Consider the following 9,207-nt stretch of genomic DNA (forward strand, 5'->3'; position numbering starts at 1 on the left):
TGTTGACCTTCACTGACGAATGACATACTAGAATATCCCAAGTATGCTGAGCAACAACTTAAATGCATTTATAATCAGAAACAGTGCAAGGCATTATGCTTTATATTTGTATTTCTGGCTTGCAGATTCAGACTCTGTCAGTGTCCATGGTATTATGAAGTCTTACCCCTCCCTTAGTTTGTCTGAAGCTGGAATTTTTCCATAACGGTTTCTTAATTTTTCAGTCTCATTAAAATAACCCTGGGAGTGCGAACATAAAAGTTCAGCAGACTCAGCAGTATACTTTAAAGGAGTTGTTATTTCATGGAGATATTGAGATAAGTATCTGATAACACCCACGTACAATGCCTGTTCCCTGTGGTTATGCTATTTTAAAGGGAGCACAAGAAAGCTTCCCACATTTCTGTAACTTAGAAGAATGGGAATCGCAAGTGGTTCATGACAGTTTTTCACTGTTTGGTGACGCTTGAAGTTGCACTGAAAGGGGTGCAGAAGGGCGGGCAAAATATGATGCACTGCACTTCACCAGGTGCTGCTGCTGATCAGGTAAAAGACTTGAGGGTCTGCTGTACAGGTGTCGCCAACTGCTCCCGCAATAGGGATCTTGGTGGGGCTCAAAAGTCCCTACACCCCATGGTGTGCCTCACTTGCCCCCAGCTGGAGGAGCTCATCTGTCAGAGGCTGACTTACCCACGGAAATGAGTAAGCTTTCTTTCTGGAAATGGCTTCATAACTCATTCTTGGGTGAGGTTTTTGGATTAATTGCATCACCTGTGATGTCCTGTGGTGGTCTGGTTGGTTGCTGTGGTGCAATGCGTTAAGAGCTTGGTCAGGAGAGGTGTGGAGGTGTGTAGCACCCAGAGCAGAGTGAGCTACAGAGGAAAGTCCTGTGTGCTTAGGCAACAAAATGTTGGTCTAGCATTACAAATCAGTATTTAAATCACAGCATGTCAGTATCTTAAAATGGAGTTTACTTTGGTTGTTACTTTGTTTTACAAGAACACAAATACCAAATAGCAGTTTTCCATGGACATACACTTCTGTATTATAACCAGTTGCAATTTTCCTGCTTTTTTTTTCTTTTTGTGAGCTGTTGTATAAAATACTCCTCAGAACATACTCTCTTCCTGCCATTGTTAGCAAGTATTTCTTAATACTTATGCCTGTGGAGAGATACATCATTAGTTTTTGAAACCTGAAAATAGTTCAACTGGTGTCCTAGAGAGGAAAAGCTCTGCATCTCCCAGGACAATTCAATTCACTGTGCAAATATTTAAAAACCTTTAATTTTTACACAATATGTTTGGAGATTTACATGGTGATGCTTTGTTGAAGCAACACCCTTGACTTAAATTTGTATGGTTGGTGAGTAATCTCTGGTTGGTTTATCCTTATATGGGAATGCTAAACTTGTACTTAGTTAAAACACTTCCATATCCCATTTTATGAATTCGCTTCTCTATAGACCTTTGGTGTTTTATCTCATGCTGTCTGCCTACGATTCAGTTTCAGAATCTTTGGCTACAGTATTCTGATAGTAGCTGTTAATTTGTAATTTTGTAGTTTTGTACCACCACTTCCAGTGATGTCTGCACTGACTGAACATTAATCACTCAAAGGCATCTTGGTATGATAAAACCATTCCTTCTTGTGAATCTGTGACATGCCACCTGTTTTTTATTATTTGAGATGCATCTAGAAGATAACTTGAAGAATTAAGACTGTTCCTTTAGTATATTAACAAAAAAGGACTTACAAGTCTTAAGGTTATAAAATCAAGTAAATATTGTAGAGCCATTTTGCATAAAAATCACAGACACTAAAAGTATCCTTCTTGTTACTTTAGATTGCAGTATCTTAAGGCTGCAATTATCTTCCTAGAACATTGGCACTTCTTTTTTTTTTTTTTTTTGTCATCAGGGCCTGCTGTGACCCTCTTACATCTAACTCTGCACGCAAAATCAACACCTTTGTAAGTGTTGGTGTTATCCTGGCTCTGTTGGCTTTCTCCATAGTGACCTCTGTCAGATAACCGAAAATTAATTCCTGTAAGGATGTTCGTAAATTCTGGCATCAACAACAGATTTTAAAAAAATTACGTAGAAATTTCTTTTACTGTGCACTTTTGTATGTAAAGGCTACGGTCACACTAAGAAATATGTGGGAAGGTGTGTGGGAAGAAAACCACCTTTGGGCTAGAATAAGCTCAATGCAAACATAATTTAAGCATAAGGCACAGCAAGGTGAAAAAAGGGGAGAGTAAGGAGAAGTAGAACCAAGAGTGTCTTATTAATTCTTTAAAAGATTTCCTTCATTTTTTTCCTACTGAATAGAATCTTACCTTGCGCAGTGTGCAGCTGACTGCATTCATACAGGCTTCTCCTGTGCAATGAATAATAAGGCGCAGTTGAGAAACCTTCTTGTTGTGACTTTTAATAATCTATAAATGCTTAAAACACAAGAAGAGACACTAAAATATCTTTCTCCCCATGAGGAAATCACTCCAGTTAAGACTAGTAGTTGTAACCTGCAAATAATTATTACAGTTGTAATGTGCTTAAAACATTTCAAACTGCATGCATGTTGTAGTGTATCCCTTATATACCAGTAAGTGTTCTTGTACACTCACTGGTGAATTTTATAAGCTGCATCATATGTCAGCAGAGAGCTTAGGTAAATTGCATGGTTTTGAAAGTTTTTGATTGGTATCTGCACAGTTTGAATAAGCCATCCTTTTGAGAAAATAATTTGTCAAAAAGTCTCTTGAGACTAAGGAAAACAGCTGGTACCTACATGAAGGAGAACCGAAGCAGCAGCTTTGCTGCTTAGTTTAGTTCCAGCTTACTTCTGCCATCGGATGCTGCACGGGCCATTTGCAGACACAGACTGATTTGGTCACATTTGAATTTAACATACATGTGAATATGGGGGGACCACAAGAGTGCAAAAAAAAAGTATGGCAGAATGCATGGCTTTTATAGTATGACAAGGTATGTATAAAAGGAGAAGTTTGCTTCACATCAGGGTCTTCGAGATCCAAATGTCATTTCTAAATGACTTTTGGCATGTGTATTCTCTCAGGAGGGGGATTCACTTTGCTATGTAATTGCCTCTATGTACCCTTTGCTTACAAGGTTTTACTTGACCTCCCCACTTAGCAGTTCACCATAAATATTTAAACTGTTTTTCTCCCTGCTAATACGCAACTCTGATTCAGTAATGTCTCAGCTTGGAGCGGTGCACTAGTACTAACTCCTAAACCCTGGCTGTGAGGGAGAAGCTGGATTTCCCAGTCCTGCCTAGTGACAGGTGATGGGTTTGAACTGGTGTCAGTCTCTGGAGCATAAACCCCACTTTATGCCCTTTCTCAGAACCTCTTGTTACCCCACCACCCCTGTTTGCAGACTGACTACTGGTACACTTATTTATCTTGTCTTCCCTATGAGAGCTAAAACGTGTAGACTTGTAACAATCCCTCAGTGTGATGGCTGATGAACTGGGTACTGATTTGGAACATAGCTGTCACCATTTTTTAACTATTTCAGCAGAAATGGCTTACCAGAACTGCTTCGACATGTTGTGTGCATTGTCCCCTCAGTGGAGATGAAAATCTCATTTCCATCTCTTCCAGTCATCTTCCTGCTAGATTGTCTGGCAAGCAAAGGAGCAAAAGCAGTTGCTTGTGCTCTCTACAGAGCAGGAGTGGTTTGTGGAGAGCATGTTACTCCCTGAAATATGTTCTCCAATTTTCTTCACTTCATTTTAAAACTTAACATAGTAGCCTTGTTAGCTGATGGGAGGGCCAAAAGTAAGTAAGCAAACTCAAACTGGAAACTAATTTCTTCTGCCAGTTCCTAGTTTTAGCTCGCTAGGGCTTCACTTAATTATTCTTCATAGGTAATTATCTTGGTTCCAATTGTGAAATCTTTTATTTGTACCCACTCAGAGAATATCTAAATAAATGCTGTTCATGCTGGGAATCGTGGACAGTTATGATTTGCACTTTCATCTCACAGGTGAGTCAGCCATTGCCCCGATCTGCCTTTAAATTCCATTTGGAGAAGGCAGATGCCATGTCCTACTTTCACCTGCACACGCTGTGCATCAATGCCTCTGGTCACTTCTTCCAGCTTTTATGTGATTCACGCTGCACAGGGACCACGTCCTGCTTTTAATCGGCTGTGATAAGGCTGCATCAACTTGCAGTGTTGATTTTACACAAATGGACCAGTAATTTAACAAAGGCAACATGTTTTTGAAGGAGTAGGTCCTGCGTTCTTCAGTATGAGTTATCTGGTGTTTGAATTAATATTCTTTGTTGCCATTTCAGAGAGGTCTGTTTTCCTTGGCTTTTTAAGTGATTTTTTTCCCCCTTGCTGTCAAGCTATTTCCAGTTTGTTTTCTAGTATGTATTTTCCATACTTTAAAAAAAAAAAAAAAAAAAACCACCAAAAACACACCAAACCACAAACCAACCAAAAAAAATGAGCGAAAAACAAAACTACAAAAACCCAATTATCTGAGATATGGGCTACCTGAGATACAGTTTCAGAAAACTGCAAAGATGCTTGCCTCAATTTAAAGATTCTTTCTTTCCTGATTTTTCAAATCTGTTACCCTCCTGATTGCTTCATTTGCTATTTATTAATTATTTCGCTAGCTTGTCAGCAACAGTGACGCAGGCTCCTGCAACTCAAGAAACTGTGACCAGCCTTAAATCTAACTGTCATTCACACGCTGGGTAGCACTGGTGGCTGTTTTATATCTTAATGATTGACTAACCTTTTCCTGTGCTAACTTTTTTGATTTAAAATAATCTTTCTGTATCCATGTCATAGTGTCTTTTAAAAACTTCATCCTTGCTCTGGATGACAGCTTCCTATATGATCTTGGTTTTCTGAAATCTGCGTTGGTTAGTTCAGCAACATTCAGTACAATCCAAAGCTGCAAGCTAGATAGCAAGCATTAAATCCGGATGCCACTATTTTTTTAAGTTTTGTTGGTTTGGGTTTTTTGTTTGGTTTGTTTTTTTTTTTTTTTTTTTAATCTACTGCATGCCATGAGCTTTGGAAGGGGTTTCGATGTGTGTTGGGGAATACAGGGGAGTATTTTCCAAAACCTACACCTCGTGTCACCGATGACAGCCTCTGGTAGCGCTTCTGAGTGTCTCACTCTACAGCTTCATTGGGCAGCTTTTGAAATGTCTACGCAGCTCTGCAAGTTGCAGCATTTGGCAAAAGGCGCTAGCGTGGCTAGTACTCCTCGCTCCCCCACCCCAGCCTTACGTCAGTGCACTCTACTTAATCCATAATCTCTTGCATTTAAATTATTATCTCCAAGCTTTCTTGAAAGACAAATGTTACTAGGATTTGATATGTATATGGCAAATACTTAATTTGGTACAGTTTAGCAGGGCACGTCAGCATGCTGCTCTGAATCTGTAGCTGTATACTTAAATTCTTTAAATCTGGATTTATTTATTGATTGATTTGTTTTAAGCTAAGATCAAATTCACACCAGTAATTCAGTGAGTACAGTTAGATTGTGAGTAGAAACTTACACTCAGCTGCAGTGTTTTAAGTTTTTAGTGCTATCTATGGCTGCTGAAATTCTTCCTTGTGGAAAATCTTGAGACAGAATCATCTGGCTATCAAATACATGGTTTGTGCAAACCTGCCTGACTTGACTAGGTCAGAGAACCCATTTTGCCAGCAGAAACTACCTGGGCAGTACCATTTCACTCAAAGTGCTGAAAGCAGAGGTAGAGAAAATGAAATCTCTATGGAAAAGTTGCAAACATTTCCACAGACACTGGAAATTATGAAGGGCTTATACAGAGAAAAGGGGTAGTTCAGACAGTGCAGTGAGGCTTTTTTTTGTTTGGTAATTGTTAACCTTTCCCCTTTTAAAATCGTTAAGGTGGTGAAGTTGATTATTAATAATATATTTACTGATTGAAGCAATGTTTTCAAAGTTAACTGTTTGAAGTGTCTTTCGTTGTTGCTTAAACATAGCTACTTACATATCTAGACTGACTTGCTGTTTAATTCTCTGCTTGAATATTGTTTTAATAATATGACTTTTTCAAATCTTTCAAGCATTCCTAAAACAGATGGCAAAGTAAGTAGATCAAATGTGTTAGAAATTCATATTTTAAAGTTTGCACTAAGCATGTAATAAACTTGTATTATAGTAACATTAGCAAATGCAGAGTGTGTATTCATATTAATTTCCTTTATCTCCAAAAAATACTTCTCTAACCATTATATCCAAGTCTGAATTTATCTCACTCTAGATTCAACATTTTTGCCAGATGAAACTATGCTCAAACCCGAAAAGGAAATCAAAGTAGAGAAAGTAATAGTACAGTGCCTGAAAATAAGGAATAAACTGCCGTTTATTTACACGAACATCAGTAAAAGCCCTGACTAGATTTTGCTGTCGACTAACTTGTATGAGTGTCACTTTGTGTGGATTTCCAGTGCTTCTGACTGTACAGAAAACAAACGTAAGGTAAAATTGCCCAGTTGCACCTTGTTAAGGCACAAACCTGAAAAAACACGGCTTGCAAAAAGTCCCATATATGGAAATTGTTAAGTATTAGTCTTTTGTGTGTCTAAGTGTGTGTCTAAATTGAGATTTTGGCAGTTTTCTGGAACAATGGTGATCTTTAGCATCAGAAAGTACAGCAGATTCTCTGGTGTGAACAGTAACATATGAAGTACATTCAGGGAAGAGTCCTGCACTGAACATGCCACTTCCTCACACGGTGCTAAAATTTAGGCATTTTTCAAGCTCGTAGTTTTAGGTAATGGCCCTATTCCCATGTGTTAGGGCTTGAACTACTGCAAATAAAACTTAAGGGCTTGTGGCTTTATGCAAGCACCTAGCTTTTAGCTTTACAATGCTGAAGTAATAGTCTACACTTGGAAAAGTTCATCCTGAGGCTTGTGCCAGAGCATTCCCTCTTCTTATTTACCTTCACTGTGGTCAAGCTGGTCTTTAATTCTCCAAGTCAGCTTGACCTCTGTGAACACCATTGCTTAATTTTGTTTCTGCATTAATGCTGTGTCAGATTTATTGTGGCATCTGTTAGAAATTATAATCCAGAGTGGTGAGTGGTTTTGAAGGTAGGTTCCTACTCTTCAAAGCCTGGTTTGTTTTTTTTTTTTTTTACTTAGATTTCTGTTTTTCTGCTCTGCTTGTATTGACTTGCTATCCTCCCATTTGTTCAAATTCCAACTTCAGCATTAGTTTACTGAAATAATTTGTCCCTGGTTCCAGACTTCTAATGATCTCAGCAACATGTAACCTATGTAGTGATAATTGTAGAATGAGTACAATCATCCATAAAACACTTTTTTTTTTTTGAGTAAGTGTGTGCTAGGCTACCTTGCTCTCTCTCCACTTTGTCAGAGCTGTTGTCAGTCCTCCTTGAGAGATTGTGCCGCTTCCCTCCCTCCCTTTTTCCTTCAGACATAAATTCTACCAGGCTTTAACTAGATCTTGTTCTCTATTATTCACCCTTACTCTTACTACTAATTTGTGTCTTCATATTTCTAGCATATTAGTTTTATTTCCAAACAATTTAAGAATTTAATATGATATGCTGAGGAAGTGCACAGATGTAAAGACTGCCTTTTTTTTGTCTGCCTGAATAATTATCTAAAATTTAGTTTTCAGGACACTGATCTAGAATCAAATCTTATAGAGAAAAATGCCACATCGATTTGCAATATGATTGCAGCTCACAGTAAATGCTGACTTCTGTAGTAGGTTACCTGTTCTCTCAAGAGATACTTGCAAAATGTTTATTTTCTTTTTACCCCAAATTTCTCTTTATGTTGTCTTTTGCTAAGGCTAGTCTGGATTCTAGGCCCTGAGGGAGAAATAGGCATGTTTTAAAAGTCAGAATTACTGCAAAGTTCTTCGCTTAGCCCAGATGTCTTTCTTTTAAATGAAAAAGCTCTGATACTGCCAAGTACACTTCAGCCAACCTTGCTAATTTTCTGGGAACAGCTGTTCTGTCCTCTGGGCTACTGTCAATCTCTGATTTATTCAAATTCTGTCCTCGCAGGTTAAGACGAATAATAGCAACAAGGCTAAAAGATTAGATTGCTCTTTGTTGTTGATCCAAGCTTCTTCCAAGTTCCATCTTGCCTAATTGCCTGCTGTGACTAATGGTTCTGTGCTTTTTCCAATTCTGCTTCTTTCATTATTAGTTCCAGCATCTTTGACACACTGAGTTCCTGAACTTTTTCCCCTCCTGGCCTTTATTTCAGATTTTGCAAGGCATGTCTCTGATGGTTTCATCTTTGTACCAGAAGACAGATTGGTCAAGAGTAGGTAGCGTGGCCTAGCTCTACAGGAAACCGCATAGGCAGATAGTGCTGATGTTCAGCAGATAGAGCAGATGATGAACATCAGCACTATCATGTTTGTGGGGTAAGGTCCCCCTTGTGAGAATCGAAACAAAATTCCTTTACACATATGAACTGATTTACAACTTCAGCTGGAACCTAAATTACCAGTGCTAGGTCCTTTTTATCCCAGGTTTTTGGTTCCTAGAATTCCAGCTGAAGAAACCTAAGAAACTTCACAGTCAACCATTTATGCTTTTGAAACTAATCTTGAGGTTCTTAGGCTTTCGCTTTCTTTTCAAATCCTCATCTTGTATTTCCTTACAAAATAAGCTGACTGATGTTTACAGGTCCAGATGACTCCTATTTTGTCTGGAAGAAGAATGGACAGAAGATGAAGGCATGCATTACTGAGCAATCTTATACGCTGTTTGATGGCAGAGTACATGTTCTGAGTTGGATGCAAGATTCAGTATCAGAAAATACAGAATATAAATGTTCATTCATCTCAAAAGCTGGGAACACAACATCAGAAGTGCACATCACAGTGGAAAATAAAGGTAGGCTGGTTGTGAATGTATGCCATGTTTAGCCTGACCCTGATATGAGTAAAGCTCTGCAATTTGCACCCATAAAATGTGCATACCTGAAGATGGTAATTCTTGCTTATTGCATTAGTTATCTACTTCAATTGCTTATGAAAAGGTTTTAGAGCCATAAAAAAATTCTTCCATGCCTTCCATCAAAGGACTAACCTGCAAATCAGCAGTTACCACCTAGAAATGAAACCAAAACTGATAAACTCATAGACACAAACTGGAAGTCAGATGAGTACTAAGAGAGTTAA

This window comes from Charadrius vociferus, unplaced genomic scaffold, assembly GCF_000708025.1.
Source record: "Charadrius vociferus isolate BGI_N301 unplaced genomic scaffold, ASM70802v2 scaffold305, whole genome shotgun sequence".
NCBI classification, from domain to species: Eukaryota; Metazoa; Chordata; class Aves; order Charadriiformes; family Charadriidae; genus Charadrius; species Charadrius vociferus.